Raw genomic sequence first — 26,984 nt, 5'->3', positions numbered from 1 at the left:
ACGCACACATTTTTGTCCTGCGTCTCAGGCAATTTCCTCCCCTTATGTCACTGTAAATGCTTACAGAGACACCACCCCCTGTTTAAGGTTGCAGATATGTGCTTTTCGAAAAGGAAAAAGCCCTATGCCTTCTGGTGATGTGCTGAAATATGCAAGCCGACTCTACACCTGCTGGTATCTATTCAGCCTTGGGGTAGGTCCCAAGATGAAGATACTGACTATGGATCTGTAGCCGTTCACTGAAACTTAACTGCCTGTAGCTTTTCTGTACATCTGCATTTAAATTTAGTCGGCTTGCGTAATGGGTGGCTGATCATCTGTGAATGTCCTCTTCCTGTTGCCCTCTAAAGCAAGTGTTGGGGAGGAAAAATGGCTTAATTTGGAATATGAGAAGAGTGGGCAACTGTCAGTGAATAATACATAAGATAGCTCTCTCTTCTCATAAGTAACAAAAACCCTTTGACCTTCCGCTCCTCTTCCTTACTCGTTTTCTAAATGCAAAGCTGAGATAACAGCTGGAAATGTTTTCAACTCGCTTCTCCCTGGTCGGTTTGTCGTGCTGTAACAGCTCTAGCAGAGAGGTGGGCTGGATGATAGCGAGGCCATATTGACTCTGCTGGACCTCGGTGGCCCTTAAACTCACAACGGGCTATCTGATTTCCTTCCAAGGGATCCCCAGAGAGCTAGCGCTTCCATTTTTCTTAACTTGTGTATAAAGTAAACTGCAAGACCTGGCTGGGAGGTCAAATCAATCTCTGCTATTTATTACTTAGAAATGTGACACTCCATCTTAAATGCTCCCGTCCCCAGTGATTTAGCCTCGTGTCTGCGTTATGTCTGTGTAACGCAGACACAAGGCTGTGTGTGTATGCATGCCAGCGAAGCGCCAAGCGCGGTGCTTTACGACCGTTTTGCCAAATTGTCCTTTTCTCTGACTTGCCTCTTGTAAACAAAGATGGGTTAATATGCTCCTTGAGGACAGTTTTATGTAAAGCTTTTAGTGCTGTTGTATGTATCATATTTACTGTAAGTACACTTCAAACACGGCGCAGGCTAATGCAATGAAAATGAGTAAGGATTGTTGTCATTTACAGGTCAACTCTTGGAAAAGAGCGTCTAGATATGATCAATATCTCATGCGAGTTGGCTGTGCTTTGATGCTCGTTCAGGTTGTGTGGAACTGTGTTAAGTTGTTCAGACGGTGCAGGAAAATAGGACAGTGACACAGTCATTAGCCCCTAAAGGGGAATGCAATCCTGTTTCTGTGGGAAGCAGAGCTCTGTTTACTGCGTGACAATGTGATATTGTGCGCCTCATGCTGTCTTAATTGGAAACAGTCTCACCCCACAAAAGGTGCATAAGACCCCTGATTTTGTGAGGCAATCTCACCCCTCCCCTTTCCCACCCCCCTCACTCCCTCCCCCTTCCCTCTGAAGAGCAGCGAAACCCCCTGAAGCATTTCCTTAATCCTCCGGAAGATCATGCTCTCCCACTAAATATGGTACCTGTGGACAAACAATGGATTTTTCCATAATAATAAGTTGAAGATTTCATTATGAGTGGCTAATGGATGGACAGGCCCGGGTCTGAGCAGATACACACAGACAATTCCTTTTGATCAGCAGCACAGGGTTAATCCATGCTAAGAAATAATGGAGGTTTAGAGAGGGGGGGGAGCAGTATTGAGCTGGGCTGAATTTACAGCCGAGAGGGCTCAGTAAAAGGATGATTTTTAGAGCCTCTCGCTGCGTATTGAAGGGAAGACTGTCTGACAAGTCATCAATGAGCCCCGGCGCTGTACTAAACTAATGAAAGCTGCATTTGATCTTCTTCGAAGAGGTTCAATACCACTCCTGCTATTATTTAAGTCCTCAGCTTCACCCAAACCTGTTTTCAGATCCACAAAAATCATTAAATTGCACAGTGAAGTAAACTGTGTTTGTAAGTATTGGATGAGGAGGAAATATCTAAACTACATATAATGTATCCCTGTTGATTGCATCCAATAGACATTTCCTGATTTGTTTAGTGCCTTTCTAAGCCCTTGTGTTGGAGGAGGCTCGGAAAAAAGTAACATCTGTGTATTGTTGTGAAATATTCAATTTATGTTGCTTATATTTAACTGACCAAATACCGCAGATATCTAGAGATAGCTTTGTCGTACCCTTCTATGTTTCTATTTTTGTTATTGCTTCGTTTGGTCATCTTGTGTGGTCTGATAGCTCAGAACTTAAGACCGTAACATTTGTTTCTTCTCATGGGCTTGAGTGTAAACTAGCGTAAAGTACAGCGCTTGAAGATTTTATGTGTTCTGACCTCGTCTATCTTTCACCCTTGTGATACCTGAATGTGTCATCAGAAATAATCTGGTCTCCTGGTCAGAGGTTAAACACAGAGGTCTGCTGCTGGCTACATTATTCTCTCATTCAACCAAAATAAAAAATAAACTTGGGGTTGTTTTTTTTATATTGGAGCTTAAATGTTAAGGGCCACCCCGACCGCACTTGAGAGGCGAGCAGGATGAAAGATTTGGCCTGAGCCTGTGCCAAGGAACAGGGCATGCGTCATCTACTAACATCAATGATGGGGGCTGCTAAACAGCCCATCCTCGCACTTGAACTGCAGTGTTTCAAGGTTATGTTAACTGAAACATGTTGAAGTAATAATATAAACACCGTGATAAACCAGGAGTTTGGAAGATTTCAGTAATAAATCTGACCATAGAGGGCCTGACTGAAATCTGTGATGACATAAAGTAGTTGTTAGTGTAAAGCTCTCCCATTAGGTGTCCACCCTGTGCCTCTGGTGTAGATTTAGCACATTTAACTAGAGAGAGAAGATCAATGTGGATGCAATCTTAGTTTTCTTTATTACACATTCTCTGAGATAACTATGAATAAATTAAGTGTTAGAATTTCTTTATTAAGTCCCAGTTATATAAAATTAAACTCGTGGCCTTAGGTGTTTCTAAAAGCTCAGACTACATTTCAGGGGGAAGAGCAGACAATGTCATAAATGTCATGAAGAAGAGAAATGGAGATGTGGAGGAAAAAAAGGGTGAAGAGAGTTGGTAGAGAGAGAAGAGAAAAGGGGGGAACGGTGTGGAATTCTCAACAGGCAAGGGGAGACTAATAGAGGAAAATAGAGAGCTCTCTCTCTCTCTCTCTCTCTCTCTCTCTCTCTCTCTCTCTCTCTCTCTCTCCCTCTCTCTCTCTCTCCCTCTCTCTCTCTCTCTCTCTGTGTTGGAAGAGAGAGAGAGCTGTTGGGCCATGCAAGGGTTAGGCCTGCTAATCCTCACATATATATTCCCCTAATTAATCCTGATTACCACTTTTTAATCGGCCTGCTCAGGCTGCCCCGGAATAAAGTGACACTTCCTAATGAATTAAACCTGCAATTTACAATTGGTGCACTATTCCCTCCATTGGGTTTTTTCTTTAGCCTCCCACATTGGTCCCGTGTGGGATCCTCCAGTCAGTCGGTGGCGTGTGGTCTCGCTCCACACTAGTTAACTGCTAAATGCTCGGGTCACACCTGCACCCTTTTATGGGGTCTGGCAAATCAGTGGGGTTGGTGCTGTGAAAGAAGTCATCAGTCCAACCGCCCCTGCTGTTAAGGACGTGCGCTTCTCCTGCAATACAAATGCAGGCGCTTATATTTTAGGTAAGGTGATAAGGATGAATGTTGAAGACACAGCTATTTGTATTATTTCGAACCCATTTTCCACTTTTGAGCTGCCATTGAATGTAATAAGATCCTGTAGAAATGACTAGTTTGTTTCTATACAAAGGCAAAGTGTGATCAACCTCCACCCCTTGGTCAGTCTAGTGTCTAATCCAATGAAATGCGTTTAGGTGCAGGAAAGGTAAACAGATAGATTGCTGACCCTGGCTTTACTTCCGGGTCAGCGGCACCTGGTGGCCAAGCGGTTTGAGACCACATCAGTAATGAACTCTGTCCCCCTGTGGTAGGGCCCTCTGCCTCCCTCATTTGAGTGGGTCCATCCCTGGGAGATGGGATCCTGTGAAGCAGTGATTGTTTCCACGATTAGGTGGGAAGAGTAGTGGGGCTGCGGTTGTGGATCCCTCCCATGGATTTGCTCCCTCAACAGAGCCCGGCTGAAAAACAATAGCCAGCTGTCGCCCACTGGCTGATGTGCCTTTGATCAGCCAAATGAAGGCTGCTGGCATTTCTTATGGAGTGGAGATTGCTTATCGATCTATATCAAAATATTCATGCTAATCCCGGACAGCGGAGACTATTTTCAAGCTGGGTTAGCAATCAGAGCTGCCGTCCTGTCTGGAGCAATTCGCTGAGCCTGGAAGTCTAATCAGCTCAGGGTCCTGCAGTCAAATGCACTTTGCTGTTTAAATTTGGACCTCTGACATTGATGGAGGAGTCCAGAGAAAGGTGTTGACAAACCAAATTGTTTGTTCCAGCACTATTTTGCTAGAGATCAAGTCCAGAGTAATGTGCAGTGAATTTGTTCATTACTAGCTGGGTTTGGAGAGAAGAGGGCTGAGGTTTCAACCATTCTCCACTGCTGCAGGACTTCAGGGTTTCATGGTTGGGGGCTTGGAGGGGCAGGGGGGTGTCAGCGGTGAGTGTATGCATGTGTTTGTGGTGTGTGTATGTGGAGCTGCAGGAGTTTGGTAGCAATGATGTGTTGTGTGTGTTTTGCAGGCGTGGGGGAAGTGGTTGTGATGGTGGTTTTGGGGAGACTGCAGCCCTCACATACTGTCTGTAAGGGTTTGGATTAAGCAGGCAGGCTGAGGCTGCTCAGGGAACAGTCGGCTAACTCTGCATTCAGGGGGCCAGTGTGGTTTGCATGGCCCCTGAGAACTGTGTATTGTGTCAAGAGAGGTGTAAGTTCAACTTAGTGGTAATCGCTCTTGCCGTAGTTAGTGATCTTATGTATGACTGCGTTGTATTGAAAGGCGTCCCCAATATTCTGCCCCCCCCCCCCCCCCACATGTGATCGCGTTTATTCCTTTGCTCCCTCTGGAAAAATGTTCTAAATCTGTCCCGGCACGTTGTGTTATGCGGTTATTGTGCGAAGAAATCTGTGAGGAAAGAGCATTGCCAGAATGGAGAGATTATCCTGCTGGAGGGTTGAAGGGCTCACGTCTCACCATATGGCCCAGATTGTAATGTGCGTTGTCCTGCTTCAGGGTCAATCATACATCAAGTATTAGTGTCAGGTGGGGATTAATGCTGAATGTTCTCTCACCTCTGACATAGCACGTTGTATTGCATACAGACTGTACATGCAGGGCTCATATTCTTCCATAATCACACAAATACTGTTTACAATTCTACAAGAGCAACACTAACAAGATGAGAGGAAGGCTCGTTTTTTGTCTGTTATCATTCTTAATTTTAGTCGCGGTGGTATTTTCAAAAGTGGTTAAAAGCATCGTGTCCTGCTTTTGCCTGTTAAACTGCCTGCCACCTCTGAAAACTCTTCCTGTTTATGTTGCTGCAGAAACCACCGATTAGTGAGATTATTGCTATTGTTGAATGATGCGAGCCATACATTCTCGCAGAGCATGATTTACCCCACACTTATGGCATAATGCTAGGCTTGTACACTGCAGCCAGGGGTTTTCAGTGTACATAATCAAGATTTATTTTCGAGTTTCAGCACTGATATTCAGTTTATATGGATTGTTATTATTCATCCAATATAGTACACTGATATGTACGCCAAAAAAGAGGCTATAATTTTATGCAGAGCATAGCACATTATGCATAACCATATATTATTTGATTATTGCTGCTGTTAAAAGCATTTTAGTTTTTCCTCAAGGCTTTTCTCTGTCACTTTATAAGGAATGTGTATACAGTATTTCTGTGAGATAGCAATTGCTATGGATCTTGGTTGCCTGCAATGGCCCCATGTACCCAGCTACTGTTTGTCACCTGGTGAAGACTTAAGCCAACTCCTGATGCAAGCAAGGCATTAACCTAAATGACTTTATAAGTAATTAACCTCATAATCCCTTTTTGACTGATTAGAATTGATAGGATCTTGCTTAATTGTCACGGACGCCTACATGCAAGCACAAATGCCACCGAGGCTGAAACATATTGTGCATTGTAAAGAAGTGTGGCGGTGCAGAGGGTGCATATGGGGAGGGTGTGACAGTATGGCAAGGTGAGATGTGTGTATGTGTGTGTATGTGTGTGAGGTTGACATATATGTCAGACGGCAGGATGTAAGGTGCAGGTGTCACCAGGCTTTGGTGCTGCCTGTCACCTTGTGAATAAACAGCAGTTGTTCGTTGGGGAAAGCGGGACTGATTCATGCGAGATTGGCGGAACATGGCAGATGGATGTACTTTTTCATATGTGTAAATAGTCGCAGCTAGCTATTAACATACCTCCGTGCAGATGGCAAACTGTAATAAAGTACAGGCGATAAAACAAGCCTCCTCGTCGATGGCTGACGCCCAGCCGATGTTTGTTCATTTTTACATACAGTGCAATATGTTCTGTAGCACAAGGGCACAATAACTAGTGGGGATATTTAGGAGCGCTTGTTGTTCCTGAATAGTAAACAGTTTTAATGTTGCAGTAAAAGCAGTTTGATCTGGTTTAGCTTTGCGCACTGGAAGTTGAAAACATTTCTTTTTAATTCTAACTACACTTACTTGTTTTACTTGTTATTTAATATTTAATCAAATGTAAAACTTATAAATAGCCTGGAATATATTTTCCAGTTTTATAAGACGCTGTAACATGAGTTTGGGTTTGTGTTTCCTGATGTTGAGCGTATGCCAGAGCCAGCAGCAGCAGAAGTGGTTACACACTGGATCACGGCTGTTAGCTGACGTAGGATCCGCTCTGGCCCACAGCTGGTTTCCCTCCAACTAGATGATCTGGTCCTTCCTGACTCCAGAGACCAGAAAAAAAAAGGCTGAAAAACCCAGACAGACAGACTGTGTGAGGCCGAGACAGACTGGTAGATGGTAGAAGAGGGTAGAGAAAGCAGTCTGTGCGGGGGCGGGGGCCGGGGCCGGGGGGGGGGGGGGGGGGGGGGTGCACGTGGCGTCAGCATCCAGATTCATCAGAGCCGCTCGCTGCAGCGGTGTGTGTTTGTGGAGGGTGTGTATGCATTTGGAGAGCCCAAGGACTTGTCGTCTGTCTGCTGGTGGTTGTGGCAGCCAGCTGTCAGGGGAGCTCAGGGAGAGAGAGGAGGCCAGGTGAAAGGAGGGCCAGCGGCAGCCGAGGACTGGAGCCAACGCTCTCTCACTCCAAATGAATGGTGACAAGAGAGCGAGAGCCATTGATCCACTGGTCAAAGCACCCCTAAGGCTGCAGCCTAATGTGCTGAAAAAAGAAACATCAGCCCCAGTTGGGGCTCTGGGAGGGAGTCAGTCCTCATCGGATGAAACACACCTTCCACACAACACACAGGAGATCAATAGAGAGTGCTGGTGTAGGTGTTCCTTCAATATATTTGCATTCATTATAGACAAAATAGCATTTAAAATTATATCTTCTTCATCAAAATAATTTACAGCGATCAATGAATGCAATTAGATATATATATATATGTATATTCTCATTTATATAATTGGTTAATTTGTATGTATCTGTACATTGCAGCAATATTGTGTACAAGCACATCACAGCTCATTGTGTGTTCATTAAATGTGCAGCGTTTTATATGTGTGACCATTTCCTAACTCTTTCCAGAGATCTGATTGGATAATGCCTCAGAGCTACAGTGCACGTGCTAAGAGTTAGCAAATATGCAGCAAAAATTGATGCTCGGTGCAAAAGAAGCGGTGGTTAATCAGTTTTACCCTGAAGAGCAGACATAAGGACAACACAGTCATAAAACATTACATTAGCACACAACTAGTGAGTTTCATTCAGATCACTTCACATATGTTTGGATAATTACCTGCCGCCGTCCACCTGGCTCTACATTATTCATATGCCATGAAAAATGACATGAATATAAAACAATCCCCTAAAATTAGTTTGAGCGAAAGTGCATGAATTTCATCAATTTCTCTTTGAATATTGATCTCTTTCCTAATTGCTCAGATGTGTGTGTGTGTGTGTGTGTGTGTGTGTGGTGGGGGTGGGGTGCAGTGCAGTGACACTTGATTGGTCAGTGTAACCCAAGCCAAGCTGCGACGTAAAGAAGGACTTTCTGTCGGCATAGCGCCAGGCTGATTGATCGGTGATGTGGGCTGAGGGAGATGATTGATTGATTGAGGTTGGTTAGGTGACAAACAATGCAGCGCCTGGCCCATGGAGGTGCAGCCCTGTCAGTGACAATAATCCCTGATTGTCTCTCCTCCTCGACTCCCCCCCGCCCCATCCCTCGCCTCCGTCTACCTCTGCAGCCCCTCCTGCGGGACAACACATAGCATTTATGTCTCCACAAACACAAACAAAACGCTGCACCCACACACACGCAAGCTTACATCAAAACACACATCAGCATAAGTACACATGTGCTGCCAAGTGTAAGTTTTGTACCTCGGAATTTATATTTTAATGATGAAACCAAGTCTCACTTTAATGCAATTTGTCTGTGAAATGACAAACTATCATTTGCTTTGTGTGCATGAAATAAGAAGCGCTGTTGTTTCATCAACAAATACGTATTGTCACACCATGAACACAATGGAAACAGCTTCTCCTTTCTCTCGCTGATAGAAACAAGGAGTTATTAATATTTAGCAGATGACACCATCCTGTCTTTGTTTATGTCATACTCTGTTTATTTGTCATTGGCACTACAGGCAGAAATAAAAGTATATTGTGTTGTCAAAGATCCTGTAAGTCTGAAAATAAGATTAGTTAGACTTGCTTCCTTTCCTGTGCTTCCTCCTCCTCAGGCCCCCACCCGTTCATTTCTCATTCACCCTAAACTCTAATGCACTCTGGAAAATATCAACTGCATAAGCAAATAGCCCTATTTTTCTCAACCACACACCTGCAAATGTGTTTGTGCATGCATGTGCTTTTGTGTGTGTACTTGTGTGTGTGCATGTGTGGATGTTCCACCCACTGTTGCCCTGCACACAATCTTCAGAGCGGAGCAGCCAATGGCCCTGGGCCCTTCACGCATATTATTCATATTACTGTTGATTCTAAAAATTAGTCGCCAGGATATCCCTTTGAGATTGAAAAGATTATCAAGCTCAACTTCAAATACTTCCCAGATTGGGTCAGAACACCACACAGCATCCATTAGCTGGCTAACTTTGTTTCAGGGCATCAATCAGATGGTGTTTTACACAAGCCAAAGGAGAACATGGGTGTCTTGATTTTCCTCTGGATTTGATAGCTCCCCCCACTTAAAGCATGGCTAATACTCAACCAGGCTATTATCCACAGATTCATCTGATAATATGAATTTCTATAATAATTTCATTAGGACATTCACAGCCCCTTTGCTTTCTGATTTAACCAGCTCAAGATTTGATGTTTTCCTTCTTGCATAATGTTTCCTACATGTCTGACAGGCTGCCCTGGAGCTCTTCCGCTGAATGTGGGCCGGTTGGCAGGTCTGCTCTGCACATTTGGTCCATGTCCCACACATTTCCTATCTGGTGGGCATCACAGGCATTCTGCTTTAATTGCTAGGTGTTCTCCGACTGAGTGCTGCTTATTTGTATGTTTGTTTGCCTCCCTGCCTGAGCTATTGATAATCTATTCTCTCTTCTTAGCGGGAGGAAACTAAGGCAGCCAGTGTCTCTGGATTCATTGAACTGGCAACAGGGTGAGTGCATTATCATGCTGGGTTAGATGTGGAGATATACTTGGCTGGTGTTCCTTGATTGCTATTAAAGACGGGATAGCTCAACTTTTCTGTGTAGTTTAGAGGAGTACTATGTGTTTATTTCCAAGGTAGAGAGGAAAATGAGAAAGGAAGTAAAGAGGGGATACTGACTTCCTAGGGAGGTATTGGCTTGTATGATACGGTGCTATTCTGCATGCAACAGTGATCCATATTCCTTTACATTCAGCATGGAGAGCTTAAGGCTTCTTATCCTGTGGAGAATTACATGGATAATCTGTGTGGAGCTCAAGTGCACAAAAAGCAGATTTTGTCAATAATCCATCTGTGAATAACACATCCACAAGTCAACAGCACTAATTGCGGCTTTCATACCAGCATTCTCTCTCTCTCTCTCTCTCTCTCTCTCTCTTGGTCACATTTTTTTTTCTTTGGACAAACTCCAACAAATTATTCAAAACTGGACGTTCATGTAGACCAGAATTTACATCTAACCAGGTGCTGTGATAACTCTGTTCAATTGTAAAAATAAATGATACCCGTGTATGCAGATCTTGCATGAAAAGCTGTTTTTCTAAGATAAAAAAAAAGGACCTTGAGAACAGGAACAACAAGCGAGACGTGGAATCAGTTCAAGGAACAATAATATAATAATTATAACATAAACAAAAACTGAAAGCACAAATGTTATCAATGCAGCTCCAGAATCTTATCTCATGAAGAAAATAAACATGTGTGAGTAAAGAATGACGCCATGCTGTTCACTAAATAAATAAATATTCACTTTAAACTAAAACAGGGAAGCATCAGTGATACTACAGCATACACACACATACACACACATTCAGCTATTAAATCATCACCTCTGGGTTGTCTGTTTAAATTGATCTTGTTTCTATAGTGCCACCTATCTGCCCTAAATCAGCTTGTTTTACTTTTTTTGATAGTATTCCTTATCATGAAGTTGACCTCACTATAAGCAACATGAAGTGCAGGGTGTTTCTGATATGAAATCATCAATGATGAGCATTTTCATTCAAGGAAAGTGGAACTCAATTCATTACACACAATTGTGCTGGACTCTCACCTGTAAATCTGAACTTCATATGTCATAGTGTGAACTAACAAGTGTGTGTTGGATGACAGTAATTCACAAAAAAATGAAAGTTTTCTTTCACTGACTCTTTGTTTTTACAAAGTCACATTTACATCCATAAAACATCCATGAGGTTTGTGCACATGTGTACACTTTAACTCAACTACACTTTGTCAATAACAGTGTTTCTTCTTCTCTTTGTGCACACTTTTATTTGAGAGAACCAGGTTCACCGTTTGGATTCTCACAGTTGATCTGAATCTCCAAGCAGAGAGCAGTGAGGAGGAATGAGCATGCTGAGTACTTCACTAATGCTTGAACCTCCTTGAACCCAGCTCGCTGATACTTGTTCCGTGTGTCACAATTAAGCAGGGACCCAAGTAGATTGTGGCAGTATTATAGATCACAACTAAAGCATATTGCCATTAGATTAATACCCCTGCGCACGAAGGTCTTGACATAGCAGCAGCGCAGACAAGTGTGAAATATGTTTAGTAAGTAGATAATTATGACATCTGTTACCCTCTACAGAAGCTCTCAGCGCAATATGAACTGAAGGAATAACAGGTTTAAGTACGTGTTAACACTATGATAGCGTGTTTAATTGAAATATGACTGGGGTGTAATGAAGATTAAATTAAACCCGTAGATAATCGTCTGACACAAAGATAATTGAGTTGCAATCCTCGGGCAATGAAGAATAGCCGAGGGAGATGGAAAAAAAGAATCGTGGCTCTCTGCTCGCAGGAATAATCTTATTTCTCTCATGAGGAGGACGTATCATTTCAGCACTCAGATTAAAGACTGTTTTAATCAAAGCGGTAATCCACAATTTGCATGGAATCAGAATGGCATATGTCTGCTTTATGTCATTTGCTTTTCTCTCCTCTTGTAGGAAGAGCGCGACTGATTGTGCTTCCTTTGGAGTGCACGCGTCTGTTTTTGCAGGGATGATTTAGAGAAACAGTGTCGGCTTGGCAGAATTAAGAAGATCTGTTTTGTCTTGTTGGTTGGATATCAAAACATGAGGATGATGTCAGTCCCTGCTGCATCTTCTCCTGGCTCTCTGGATTTCCACAGAATGGAAAGTATAGATTTACGGTTTCACCCTAGGACCCAAGTAACCCAGGTTAAAGGTCAGTCAGTTTTCAGGCACCCAAAGGCCTATTTTAGAGAGGTGAATAATTTAAACTGTGCTGGTGTGTCATTACAAGGCAAGGAAAATGGGGATGAAAATGGCAAATTACCAAGGGCAAAGGGCAGAAGTAGGAATCATCCCTAATTAGTGGTTGCCATGGAGAAAGGCTCAGTGTATGGAGTGAAACAAAGACAGCCATGGCAACTGACCATCAACTAAGGCAACCACAAACAACACATATGTCACTCCTTTCAGCAGAGACGTAATGAGCTGGATCGACAAAGTATAACTAGTAATCATTCGGGCTGTAAACCTGGATAGTGGGATGTCCAATCCATCAGAATGACAAGGAACCGCATCAGATCAAAATGTGCCAATCAAGCATTATCAGTGAATTCACCAGTGTGCAAGGGATTACTCGTCCCTCTTCAAACATAACCGCGACAACACACACTCTCTCTCTCTATACATAAATCCCATCTCACCTGTTTGTGTGTGCTGTCTTGTGTGCCGTTCTCATGAATTAATGAGACCTATTGATTTTTAGGTCCATCTTCAAAGACTAAAATCATAAGCAGTCGCAGCTCCCAAGGTCATAACCTCGGCGTCAAAGTGGTTAATCCCCGAGCTCGTGATAACAGCTCAACAAAAAGGGGAAAAAAAAAAAGATGTTATCCTTGTATCGACTGTCTGCTATTGATGTCGGTGTCATTATCTCCAGATTGGCTCTGAATTAGAACAATAGCCATTTTAAGTACCATTTCCTTTTCCTTCCAGCCTGCTGCATGTGGTACACATTAGGCAACTCGCCATTAGGCCAAATCTCTTCATTTCTATCTTGAATCGTGCCCCCCCTTCCTTTAGGTCATCTTTATAACTCGTGCAATAAATGACAGCGATGTTGATCTTTTGTTTTTAAGTGCGTCTCCTATGATGCTGATAACATTCTTTGCAGTTTACTGTCTCCAGCTTATCACTAGAGAGATATGCGGTCACAAGTCAAGCATCACGACGTTAGAAAGGGCCAGCGGCGGAGCAAAAAAAAAAAAGGGCCCGTGTTTGGTTCAGTGACACACGTGTAAACATGTGGCCTGGATAGAAATCAAGCCCCACCTCTTAGTGGGTTTCTATATAGGAGGCCAGTAGGATGCAGGGGGGCACAAAGGAGGAAGGAGCTGGGAGCTGGTAGACAGTGAGCTGCTCCATGCTGCAGCACAAGGAGGCCATAGGAGGAGCCAGGAGGACAGGAGTGCTGTTCCCAGAAGTCAACTGCAGCGAGGCGGGGCGTCAGCCAGCTACACCAGCGACCTGCCTTCCCAGCTGCTGGGAAAGATGGAGATACCGGCAAATCTGTGTTTGTTCAGCCACTCCACAAATATCCCCTCTCCAGATTGCGTCTGGCTGAGGAAACGGCACTTGACTGGGATTCTGAACTGATTATTGGTGGCAGTGTCCTTCTGGGGCTGCTTTTCTAAATGTGCCAATAAATTTCACATGTCCAGCTTTGTTTTGCTTTCATTAGCCCCCTAATCTCCGTCCCAGGGCCAGGCTGATTCTGCCATGAGTGAACTCTCTGTTTTCTCTAGAGCCAATGATTAATGACTGGACAGCATCATTACCGATGCACTGCTCTGCTGTTACATATCTGCCTCTATTGACACATTGCCACAAACAGAGCCGCACTCAAAACTGGGATGACTTGACCCATTGTGTGTGTGCGTGTGTTTGTTATGACTTAATTTTATTGCATATTACAGCCCATGACTCATACATTAGCAATGAATCACAATACTGTAATGTTTGATTTAACCTCGTCACATTTATTTGCGAGCTATTTGTTCCAGGCTTTGGCTCGGACTGTGACAATAATTACACGGCTCATATTCAGTGTCTGTGGAGGATCTTATATCTCCGAGGTCTCAAACACGGCGTAATGATTGCTAATGGACTCAAAGAATTTGACCTGCCAACAACCTCTTTTTTACAACACGGGCATTGTTCATCTTTCCTTTTAAAAGTCATGTGCCCATAGCATCCAGCCATTAATGTGACTTTTACAGTACTTTTATTGACTCTTGAGTGCATTGATTCATATCAGTCATGCAAGTACTCATCTCCCAGGATATTAGTCACCCATCCCTTGACGCTGTAATATCATATTTTCACTCTTTGTCTCAACTCTGTGCCTCAGGCGGGGAGACATACGCACAGCCCACCGAAGCTCAGGGCCATAAACTCCGCCTTTGTACTGCAATATGCGTCCAGTTTACCTGAATGTGAATGTGAATGTGTTTCCACATGACTAATAGATGATACACGCCGTCTGCCAGGCCGCGGCTCCCTCTGTTTGAGGAGAGTGAAGAGCCAGACAGCCAGTGTGCTGTGAGAGCAGAGAATCAGTTGTTTTTTGTTATGAGGGGGAAGAAAGAAGGAGTCACCTGTGGAGTGGAGTAAGTGGAGCAGGTGCTCGGCTTCTCAGGTCTCAACACCTTCAGCCCGTCGTGGGAGCAATTACTCTGCGTGCAAACTAACTGGCCACTGGGTAAGATGGAGTGGTGGATATGTTTAGTTTTGCACAATTGTACAATTTCTCATCATAAATTGTTGGTTTGTACCAGATGATCGATTTTGATTCCTTCTAAAATATGTGTAAAGACCAGCACTTCAGATTTGCAACTCAAACCCAAACTAGCAGGACCATATGGGGAATACAAACTAGTCCATCCGTACTTTGATGAATGATAGTTTCTCACTAATAAAGCGCTCTCTGTTAGTTTTTTTCCCCTTTTTCTCAATGTTGTCTTTTTCATACCAGGTTGAGGGTTTCCCTTGCATGTGAATAAGCCTGTCATTCCCATATTAAACACAACGCTGGACCAATAAATGGACACCACCTGTTTAAACGGTCAGTGCCGTGTTGGGGTCAAGGAGGGTCCTGTTTGATTGGCCACATTGAATGGTCGGAACACGCCACATGCCCTCTGTGGTAACTTTAAAAAATGTTCAGGAAGTTTGGTTCACCCTTTACGGCCCAGGACATTTCCTACTACAGGAGTTAAGCACTCAGGACAGGAAACCATTTGCTGTGGCTGTAAGATCTTTTTAATGACTGTCTAACTAGAAACAGGCCGGCCTAATTCAGTGCCTGGAGCCAGCAGGAATGGCATTGCATCTAGACGTTGTTAGAATATTTACTGCTTCTTCGATGGGAGTCTTTTTGACACTGCTGTAATAAAATTTACAAGGAATCCCTTTTTAGCGTGATGCAAGGCAAAGTGGTCAAAAGGGGAAAAAACACATTTGAAAAGAAGTAGCGGGCCATTAAAGTTATCATTTGTCTTTGTTTATGTGGATGTGGAACTGGGGATGGGTGACATTGCTACAGCTTTTGATCAACTTTGTCCTTGATTTGCTCAAAAATGCGATTGGTCGATGGTCAGCAGGTCTGACTTTGCAGTATGTCAGAGAGGGTAACTGTGTCAAATTGTAGGACCTTAGTTTTAATATATGTGAAAGGATAGGACAAGTGTTGTCCTTGAAAAACCTGCTGATACAAACATATTGAGCCGTTAATGCCCTCTAACTTCCTCTTGACTTGTGTCAAATGTGCTTTATACAGTTCAAATCAAAGCTGTCTTCTTGCATTGAGAACCTCGGGGCGAGCATATGTACTGTACCTTGGTACTGAATGTTGAACAACTTAGGGGCTTGGAAAGTGTGGGAGTGGTTAGAGATTAGGAGTGTTTGTGTACATGTTCATATGTTACATGCCCATGTGGGTGTCCATGCACATACATGGTGTGTCAGTGCTCCCGCTGAGTGAGGAAATGAGCTGGGACCACCAGAGGTGCCTGTGCATGTGTGCGTAGAGCAGACCAGGACTGGCTTGTTCCAGTCATAGACTAGAATAACTTACCAGGCCTGTCAGCCACCTTCCCTCATCCCCCAGCCTTTGTTTAATAAGCTCACAGAGTGGTAACCCTTTTTCCTAAAGTGCCACCGTGTCTGGACAAACTGACACACTTCAGTTTCAGTGTACCCCCCCACCCTCTTTTCTCTTTCTTCCACTGTGGATTTAAACAAATGCAGTCAAACCCAATTAGGGGAGAGTGAGAGCAGCACAGGAGAGGCGCTGGTAATAGTAACTTTGTTCAGCTGGTTCCTGCTGTGACCAGCCCTCATTTAAATGAGCCGCTTGATAACCCTCAGAAATACGATCCCAGAGAGAGAGAGGAAAAGAGGCTGTCTCTCCACTTCCCTCATTCCCAGCGGAGCGTCTTTTAACAGGCCTCTCACCTCTCTGAGTCGAGCGGAGCCTCAGTGACACAGAGAAGCCAGTTGGGACAGTTGAGGAGCAGCATTCATGCCCTGTGATCATTTGTATTGCTCCCGCTTTTCATGTGGAATACTGAAGTATTACACAAGTAGATTGTAACAACTGAAAATAGATAAATGTCTCCGTTATTTTTGCCTAACTTTGTCAGTTTTGGTTCTTATTTTAATGTCTGTAATAACCCTCTTAAATGTTGATAGGGTTTGTTTTTGCCTTTCCAAGGGTCGGTTGATAAGAGGCAACACATTTTACGTGTTGAAACAATTTCATGACACCATTTCAGTCAATGCACTAACTGGTTGCCTGATGCCAGCTGAATTGCCCAGATTTGTTAAACTCGCCCCTATAGGGACCTTAAGTGGTATAAAACAAACGCTTCGAATAGAACTCTAATTTGTTCCCTGACAGCTCCCGAGAAAACTTTGAAGTGTTTTTTATCATTGGTTTTGTGTGTTTCTTGTCTATGGCGCCTTGCAGACAGGCAGAGGCCAGCAGAGATGAGTGTTAAAATACTGTTATCCACATCACTGCATACGAGGTAATGGAACAATTGACAAGGTGTCTCTGCCGCTTCTGAGTAAACAATGGATCAGAAAAGTTCTGTCATCAAGCCTCTCTCACCCAAAGCTACATTTGTGCCAAATGGGTATTGATTTTAGAGAAGTATTCCTCATTGATAGATTCAGTTGCGTTCTACGACAGGTTTTTTATTATGTTGTTGCCCCAAAGGTCACAGAACACAACTGAACGATACTTAATGTATACTTGTAATACTTCATAAACATTTATAGGTTGATCATTGCTTGGTTTCCTTATATGAATGTTACAATTTAATGTTATTACGTATGAGTACGTATAAGTACGTTTAACCAACTAAAACACACACACACACACTTAACACTCACACACTTAAAAACAAAGTACCAGCAATGCCACTCTCCCTCTCCTTCTATGAAAGTGGGGGATATACATTTTAACTTTTGAATAGCAACAGCATCTTAACAAATCTTAAACACAAGACACAACAGAAACAATCTGACATATGTGAAGTCAAGAGTGGAGAAATCGCAGTGAGAATCTGTTTGCAGCTCTTTGTTGAGGGAGTCAGAGAGCTTTGATCTGCTCCCCCAGTATTGTTTCACAGCTGATCTTACAGCTGGCTAGGAGAACTGATGTAGGCAGATGGCTCCTTTGTCACAGTGAAAATAAAAATCCAATAAACATGGTAATTATATAAAAGCGGGACATAGTTGACAGGACACAGTGATGGGCTGCTTTTTGCTTATTGTTTTGGGTTTTAGAATGAGGAACACAATTCATGTGAGGCTTTGCACTGTGTGGATGAAAGGAAAAATTGGCACTTTTACGTCTTTGTCAATGGATTTGTTGCTGTGTTTTGAATTTCATTAGAAACATATAGAGAAAGTAACACTCAGCGGTTAAAATGGCGGTTTGGTAACTCGTTTAACCTGCTGCTTGTTCATACCGAAGCTCGAGATCTGAGCCAATTTGTTCAGAGGACGGTGTGTGTGATTGAATGTCTCCCCGTAACGGAGATAGCAGATCACAGGGAGCAGCCTGTTGGGTCTTTGATAGGCAGTTAATGGTCCATGAGTCTTTGGGAGGAGATATCTCTGAGAATCCACAGGTCCCCCACCCCCTCCATTCACTCACACCACCCACACCAGCCCGGCACTTTAAATGTCATGATACACAGCACCGAAAAAATGACAAACAATTGAATCTGTTTGGAGCAGTTGGCATAATTTCCAGGGAGGCGGACACCTTCCTATAATTTCCGACGGAGGGGGGAGAGATTAAAAATACAGTATGTTAGGCAGTGAGAGTCAAAGCCCATGACACCAGTGCATTAATAAGACAAATGCAGGGGTGGGTGGGGTGGAGGGGTTACCCGGTCAGGCCCTATTATACACCACACTGAGGAGGCCTTTGTGGGTGCTGGGGCCACACTTTAAGTGCCTCTTTATTTTGGCTCTCATTACACGCTCCAACCCCGCAGCCGATACTGTGTTTGTGTGTGTGTGTGTGTTTGGGTCTGTGTGTGTGAGGGACTTGAATGTAATGCAGAAGTCAGCGTCACTAACCAAACATTACTTTTTAACCTGCTCTGTTGTGTCGAGTGAAACCCCCTCGGCTCGCCTCTGCGGAGCCCCAGTGGATGCAGAACAGCAGATCCTGATTTATCCCGGCCCTTTTATTTGACATTGTTGTCAAACTTGATTACAATTATGTATATCAGAGCCATTTTGTCGCTGTTGATTGTTGCAGAGCACTTTAATCAGATTAATGTGATACGCCTTGATGGCAGAGACAGCTGTTTGAGAGGCAGCAAGCTTCTGTTCGGAAATAAAACTAACTAACCATATAACCTTTCAACTGTATGTTCAAAAACATTTGAATCACAAAATCTTTCTTTCCAGGCAGAGCATGACCAATTACCTCCACAGACTTGTTTTGGCAATTTTATCAAATACAGAAAATCCCTTTTTGGCCAGAGAGCCAAAATGATGTCAAAGGACTATGAATATCAATAGTTTTTCAAACAGCATGAAAGTGTTGTGTTTGACAACAAAGTGATTGGTTTGTTTGTATTTGTTTAGTAGAAGCGGGCAAAGATGTAAAAAATTGTATGGCAATCAAGGAAAGTCAGGTCATTGATTCTATGATATTTCAGATATCTTGCATAAGACGTTGACAGTTTGTCCTGTGGATGGTGTTTGGCTCATGATGTGTGCAAATGCAAAGCTTCATCCTCTGGGGAAAACCAGTTTGCACAGCAAGTTCCTCTGTGGGATTACTTTGATGTTTGAGACTTGAATTTATTTGTTTGTTATATCATCTTTTCAAATTGATGATTTAGTTTAAACTGCAAGGGCTTGCATCCTTCTGATTCTTTCTGCTCACATGTCCATGGATGGGACAGTAAAATCTTTGTGTCTGTGATTGGTCGAGGACAGCTTGGCTGACAATGTGACCATGCACTGAGAGAAACTCACTGAAGAATGGCAAAATTCAACTGGTCATGTGGTCAATGTGTTTAATGAGCACACAGGGCCGCAAATGAACTCTAAAATGAGCGATTCATAGGTCAGGTTTCTATTTATTAGCAGCGGTGTTCCACAAAACTCCCTTTTTGCTCAGCAAGCCATTATTAAGCAGGAGCAGCAGCTGGGCCCCTGCTCGTGTGTCTCATCAGTAACACTGTGGGTGCGTTCAGAGAAAGGAAAGGAGAAAGAGCAAGAGACGAGGTGAAGGGACACAGCCGCTGAGCCCAGCCTGTCAGGTCACATGATGAATGAATCAGTTTCACATCAATCTGATGCTGAGCAGCTATAATTGGATTATTCATACAGCACAAAGGCACATGGGGCCTGGCCATCCTAACCCCAGGTGGACACTGGCCATAGACTCTGACCTGCAGTCAATATCACTCTGCTCTGCTGGTTATCCACCACTCACCAGTTAACGCTGATAACATCTAAAACCTGCACACACACTACTTGATGGGAATTTGACAGATGTTTACAGCAGAGCAATGTGCAAAGTGCAGAGTTCAACATTTCTTGCTTCTCACTTCAGTCACATCACAGGAATGAAGGTGAAATTGATTGAAGTGTATCCAGTTATGTGTCCTTATAATAATTCTGTGGTCATGTTTAAATCACATTTTGATGGTTTTAATGATGTTGCTGTTGTCATAATGAGCATCTTACTCTCAGCTTCGTATGAAAAACTGCAAATATTTTGTCATAAAATATCCCTGTGAATTAGCAGACTTATGTCGGTGAAATCTCAGTTATGTTTTATTTATTTGTGGAAAATTTGTTCTCTGTATTATTCATTTATTTTAAGTTAATTTGTGCTCATTTAATGAATTGCCTCAGGTTTATATGTTGGTGAAGTTGAATGGGTGCAACTGGTGGCATTAATAATGGCACCGGGAGCACCTGTGTATGATTCCTTCGTCTTTCCCGCTTAAGTCAGTCTGACCCTGCAGCTGATGTGTATCTCACAGCTGATGTAGGGGGAGTTGAAGGGACTCCATCTGCAGCAGGGCAGAGTTTTCTTGCCCCCCTCCCTCGGTGACAACAGGCAGGAACAGGAGAGATACAGACGGCTGGATTATCTCACGTGAGGTGTGGGAGATGTTACTTTACAGCAATTGATGCTTGAAATGCAGCATGCTCAGTCTTGGCAGAGGGAACATTCATTTTGTCATGAAGCATTTTCAGTTTTATTTTAGCCTGTAAAAGTTTTAATGGAGGGAGATTTTTTAGTATTGGATTAATATGTAAATTTCTACAAGGACTCTCTTCACTTATTGCTCATATGATGCATTTATGAGTTTTATTTTGAAAATGAACACAGCCTTTGTGGATGAAATGTGAAGTATCACCTGGACAAAGACCTCTGAGGAGCTCAAACAAAAGGACAAATTCCATTTTACTTCTTAAACGTATTTGTTTCTCCCCTTTTTTGTTACATAATGACAAACGGCTACAACACACAGAAGGTACAAGAATACATTTATTCATTTATTGTATTTTTTAAATCCTCGATTCGATTATTTACAAGTGCATTTGATTTATGCAGTTTCACTACAAATGCACATTTCACCAAACCTCCGTGTGCTACAGGTTGTCCTTGTTAATCTCTTGTGTTACTTCCATCCTGTTACATACAAAGCAGATACTCTCCCATTTTACTAAAATTGTGCCGACTATACGGGCCTCCCCACACACTTATGTACTCCTATTTAAAAGCTGTACAGTAATGTGTGCTGTCCAATGAAAAAAGGACGTGCCCATCTTTTTGCATACTGCATAGAATCTCTGGAAAATTCCGCAGGATTGTTTTTTATTGGGGTAAAGTTCCCAGGAGCTGCACAGCCAATAAAAAGCCAACAAGATAAAAGAGAAGGGAGGATTAGGAAGGGATGAAAGCTGTAAAGTTTTCCATATTATCTTGTGAAAAGCTATGTTCTCTGCTCCCTCTTATTACATTTACTGTAATTATTCTGAAGGACAGAGCCAAAGTGGGAATGATTCAAACTTTTAGCGAGTATCCCAACATACTTAGCACTAATACAGAAACTTGTCTTAGGTTCACTAATATATATATCTTTTCTCCATGACAAGAAAGGTGATAAATTACATACATTGTTGTGCAAAGACAACCCCCCCCCCTTTGCCCTCTGTGTTGCGTGTCTCAGAATCGCACCACAAGTCGCACAGACTCATAAAAGGAGGTGAAGAGACATTGGAATATCTGAACCTTGCAAAGATAAACAAACTGAGGTATTCATTGCACATTTTATAGGCTGTCCGAAGAATTCTGTCCTCTCAGGAGTTTCTGGTTCAGCATTGAGACTTTAGGACAAGCAGATCAATTTGCACAATCAAAAGCACACTTACAGCCGTGTATTAAGGAAACTGAGCACACACACACACACACCCCACACACACACACACAGCGAGATCTATACACTCATACACACCAAGACACCCACACACACACAGTAAATAAATGTTAAATAAATGGGTTTACTTTGCCCACTTCATGGATCAGTTTTCACAGTTTACTTCTAAGAACCATCTGGGTCTTTCCTTTCACTCTGCTCTGTGCAGCACAGATGCTCCTTTTGTGGCGGGTTCCAAATCTTAATAAGCAGTTAAAATATTTACCGAGGTAGGTTTCTTTTTTTCTCTCCACCAACCGTGTTTTCCTCCTCTGTTTCTTTTTTATCATTATTATTATTTATACCTTTTCAGGGGCAAAAAATGGAGATGTCCACTAAATGTGATTGATTGGGCTTAAAAATGGCCATTATTGCCATTAAGCTCCACATGTCAGCTGCTGCTTTTGTGCCGGCTGTATTTCTAAGCTAACCAGTGATCCATGAGCGCAGACAGGAGGGGGAAGAATGTAATGCTGTGAAAGAAATGCCCATTTCTCTATGGATCCTTCACTTGATTAAAAATACAGCTGCAGACACTAGCATACAAGAGGCACAGAGAGTCAAAGAAAGGAGCTAGAAGAAAGGAGAAAGTGAGGCAGAGAGCAAAGGGAAGCCTTGATGTTTCACAAAGGAGAACTTCCACTGAACTGGAGGAATAATGTGTACATCTTAAAGAGTATGAATGTGTAGTATGAGGCGAAGCGCTGCACGAACTTTCCAGCACACGTGGGAACTTAAACTTGTGGAATGCGAGGACGGGGGCTGTTTATTGTTGTTGTTACTAAACAACAAGTTGTTTACCGCCGGTTATGTCACACAAGCCATTTAGGTGTTTTAACATGTAAAATCTAGCAGTATATGTTATAAACACTCAGCTTTCAAGGGCAGAAACATACAATTTCAACAGGAAATGTTTCATCAATTTATGTAATGTGTAATAGTGTGTGATTCATTTACTGTTCATATCTTTACTGGATATTTACATCATGATCGGGCACTGCTGGCATTATAATTGTGTGTTTAGATGATGTGAGTAAGACGTGATCTCATGGGAGATATAAACAGCATAGCTCATACTTGTGTGATCCGGTGAGTCATCGCAGTCACACAGTGCTGTTTGGATTTGACTTCCTGCTAATTAAAAGCATTTAAAAGCTTTTGCGTGTACATGTAAAGTGGACTAATATGGTTATTTTGCTACCCAAAGGATAAGGCCTTTTTTTCCCCCTCCCCGACTCATGAAATATGTTTTGGGGCATTGTTAAAAACAGGAAAGAGTAATTTCGCCATACACTTCCTGAAATTTCCACAACAACTTTATTCCAGAGAGCAGAGAATGAACACATGCTGCCAGGCTTTATGAACACTTCCTCGCTGCCACCTTTGAAATCATCTGTGTTTTTGAAAATACATCCCTCGGGGTGGAAATACTTAAAATAAGACATCATGCAGCACCGGGAATTATTTGCTCCCAGGTGGTTTATTTGCAACCAGGCTAGTAATCAGAACACTGACTGAAGCTTGCGGTCTGCGAGGCGTCACAGCGTCAACTTTATCTCATGTAACACCGAGGCGATTCCTCGGTGCTGGCTGACATGAGCCAGTGACTCAGACGCAACAGAGCTACTAAAGTCACAGTGGGAATTGGGCTCCCAAGCTCAATAAGAGCCACCAGTCATCTGTGCACAGGAGCCGGGGTCATTAATCTCCTCTGTGGGAGGAGACTGTCCACCTCCGCAATCCCACTCAGTTTTAGGAATGACAAATATAGCCGTGCAGATTGAAGGCATCTTTTATCTCACATGTGACCAACCTGTCCAATATCAGTGACATGTTTTCGTCCATTGTTCGCCGGATGACACAGGATATGCTGTTGTCTCGCTCGGTTATATTTTCATAACTGCAGGGCTGTGTTGACACTGCGCACGGCGTTGGACAGGAACATGAGAACGGGGTCTGGAAAACATGACCTCACACACGTTCTAGAAGGGGAAAGATTCCCAGAGGTCAAAGCGCTGTTGTTCCTCAGACGGGAAGTGCCCGAGGGTCCCTGAGGCCACTGGGTGACCTCACCAGGGCGACATATCGAGCAGGGGGCAATCAGCTGAAGACGCCCACCAGCATCCCAGCGTTAATGCGCCAACATCAGTTTTCAGTCTCGGTGTCCAGTAGATGATTTGACTGATTACTTATCTGGTTGAAGTGCACTGAAATAAACTGCTGCTGTAATTGGTTATAATGAAAATGTGCTCTCAATGGCTTTTAATGGAGATCACTGTCATCTGCCCTTTTCGCTCTGATTGTATGGATGTCAACGACAATAATAACATAGATAATACCATAAAGGGCTACTTAGATTTTTTATGAATTTGTTACCAGGGCACCTCATGTGATTTGTAATAATTGCGTTGATGTCTGTTGTTGTCTTCCAAGGTGATATTAGGCCTGTGCCAAATCTGCATACATGTAATTCTGCGTGCATTTACTCCTTGTGAATCCTTCTATGACACTAAAACTATGATACCTTTGAAGGCTGTGGTGAAACATTTTAATTCAACTTGTGCATCTCCAAACATCAAGAGATGTGTGACAACCTGATACACTGTCATGCTGGTGTGTTGTTACATAAGCATTTTGGATTTATTTTGTGACTTTCTGTATTTGCTATTTAAAGCATCTGGAATGCAGACTCTTGCTGACATCGTACAGATCAATGATGTTCATCCAAGATTTCTGTCTGTCCGTCTCCATCACCGCTCCGAAGTCCTTTGAAATAACTCATCTCTTTTTGCTCCCTTTATCTGTCCCTCAGCATCCCTGTCTTCCTATTCTCAGCGACGTTGCATTTGTTCTGCGGCTGCAGGCAGCATGTGGTCCCTCCTTTATAGCTCTGCACCGTTTGTTTTATTTATCTGACAGGCGTCCTCAGTATTGTCCTGGGTTATCAGCGTTCTCCTGCAGATCGCGTTACCGCCTATGCGAGGCTCTGACCCATCTCAGGGTTCACCTTTAAATCTGATTCTTATCATTACCTCCATGATAAATAGGCAAGGCTTAAGAGGAGATTACTCCGCTCGTCCCGTTCCCCCTTTCCCACTGTCGAGAGCGCTCTGTGTCGGGCCCAGAGCTGTCATCCCAGTCTCAGCCAGGAGGAAGGCAAATACTCTGCTCTGTTCCTCTAAAGATTTGGTGACTTTAGAAGAGGGGAAAAAAAGGAAAAAATACCGCTGTTCCCATGTGAATGGACTCTTATCTCCAGTGGGCGTCCTTAAAACCCTCTTCCCACTCTGCCTGGCTCCTGTGAGTTAGTCAGCACACCGTCATACTGACAACTGAGCTGGCCCATCGATTTTTCACACGGTTCTTATCTGTGGCAATAGTTTCTCTAAGTTTTTTTGTTTGTTTTTGTTGTTTTCACTAATGAAAGAGGTGTCATTCCAGATGTAATCCACCCACCTGACATTCCTACTAGTGTGCAAAATAAATCACTCTGTCAGCTTCTTCTATCATATTTAAGACTCACCTTTGTTTGGGTTTTGACATTGCTTTGCATCTGTCCTTGTGATTTGAAATTGTAGCTATAATTGCATGTGGTAATGGAAATATGCTGCTGTTTTGTGCAATGGTTGTCAGAAGGAAAATCTGAATTAACAACTGAAAATTGTGCACTTTATGACTTAATGCAATCCTTTAACATGCAAACTGGGATAATGCTTCATTATCTTTGCTGTACTTTGTCAATTAATAGATTTAATGCTTATCTATTGCAGCACCTGGCATGGCCCCAAAAATGTGTCAAAGTCTGCAACTCTGTCTCTGTCTCTGTCTCTCAGACTTTTTCTCCCTGAACCACAACATGGAACTGCAGTAAATATGAGTTCCCTAACCTGTCTAATTAAGATGCTTTAGATTTGTACATTCTGCCCAAATTAAGTTCTGGTGTCGGTATTGGCAGGAAACCTCTTCTGTACCCACAGGGACTGATGAATCGACGGAAAACGGTCTCTGTTGTAAACTCTGTACTAACAAGCTTGTGCTAAATCTTCGTTTCTCGTATTCATTTGGTCTCTTTTGGTGTAATGTCATAAAAATTATCTGGTTGGGCAAACGTGGGCTGTACTGTGTGGTGGTTTACTGACATCACAATTACAAGTTTTCATCAATCTGCCAAGTTGCTCTCTGATCTCAAAGACGTGATGTTATGAGCTGGCGTCTCGTAACATTTCCCATATGTGTCCATGTGGCTGCTCCTTTAAAGAGGAAATGTACAAATGTTCACGTTGTTATTTTCAGTTATGGGTTAATTTTGAAACCTTTGACGTTATCTAGTGTGCAAAAACACATCGATCCACTTCTGCACTCTCCTGCTGCAGCACACTGAGTGAAAACAGACAGTTTCAGGTCCTGTTTCTTTAAGCCCCCCCCTGCTGAAAAGCATGCTGTGTTCTGATTGGCCAGCTGCATCAGGCCTGTAAAAATCCACATGAAGCATTCGCTCTCTAGCCTTGTGCTTTGTGGGCGTGTTTAACCTCCAACATGTTGCAAAAATTAAGGAATAAACCTTTCAGGGCAGTTCAGAACCTGTAGCTTTGTGTTGGGATGGATCTCTATAGGCATCAAAACCCACAATATGAACACATATTCCCGACTAGAAGATTACAAGAGCATAATACCTCTGCTTTACATCTTTAGCTATCTTTTTTATTTATTTGTTTCGCTATTTTCACTATCACCTATTTACATTTTCCACACAGACGAAATGAGGATGTCCTTTTCTGATGTAGTGCATAATATAATTTAGTTTTGGTGATATAGGCCCAGTTTTGCAGTGTTGCATTCCATTTGAGTGTTTTTTTGTGCAGCAGATTAAACATTAAACTTCTCATCCTTTCTTCCTTGAGTCAGTGGACACTGTGTTTGACTCCGTGATCAGTCCCGCTCTGCCGGCTTTGATTGATGGTCACCAACAGCCAATCCTGCTGCTCACCAATGGGAAATATGGAATTCATTATTTAGTTTCCCATGTGGGGTCAAAGGTTAAACTGAGACAATGATAAAAAAAAGGAGAAATCGTTTGCTTTGGACGACGGACGGAGACTGGCCGGCACATAAGAGAAGGAAGACCTCACGCTAATGTTAGCAGCTGGCTTCTCTCACTTCTATCATGTGGAC

This window comes from Genypterus blacodes, unplaced genomic scaffold, assembly GCF_046128005.1.
Source record: "Genypterus blacodes isolate CSIRO-AG114 ecotype Tasmania unplaced genomic scaffold, CSIRO-AGI_Gbla_v1 ptg000067l_1, whole genome shotgun sequence".
Classification (NCBI taxonomy): domain Eukaryota; kingdom Metazoa; phylum Chordata; class Actinopteri; order Ophidiiformes; family Ophidiidae; genus Genypterus; species Genypterus blacodes.
Note: the sequence above shows the minus strand (reverse complement) of the source record.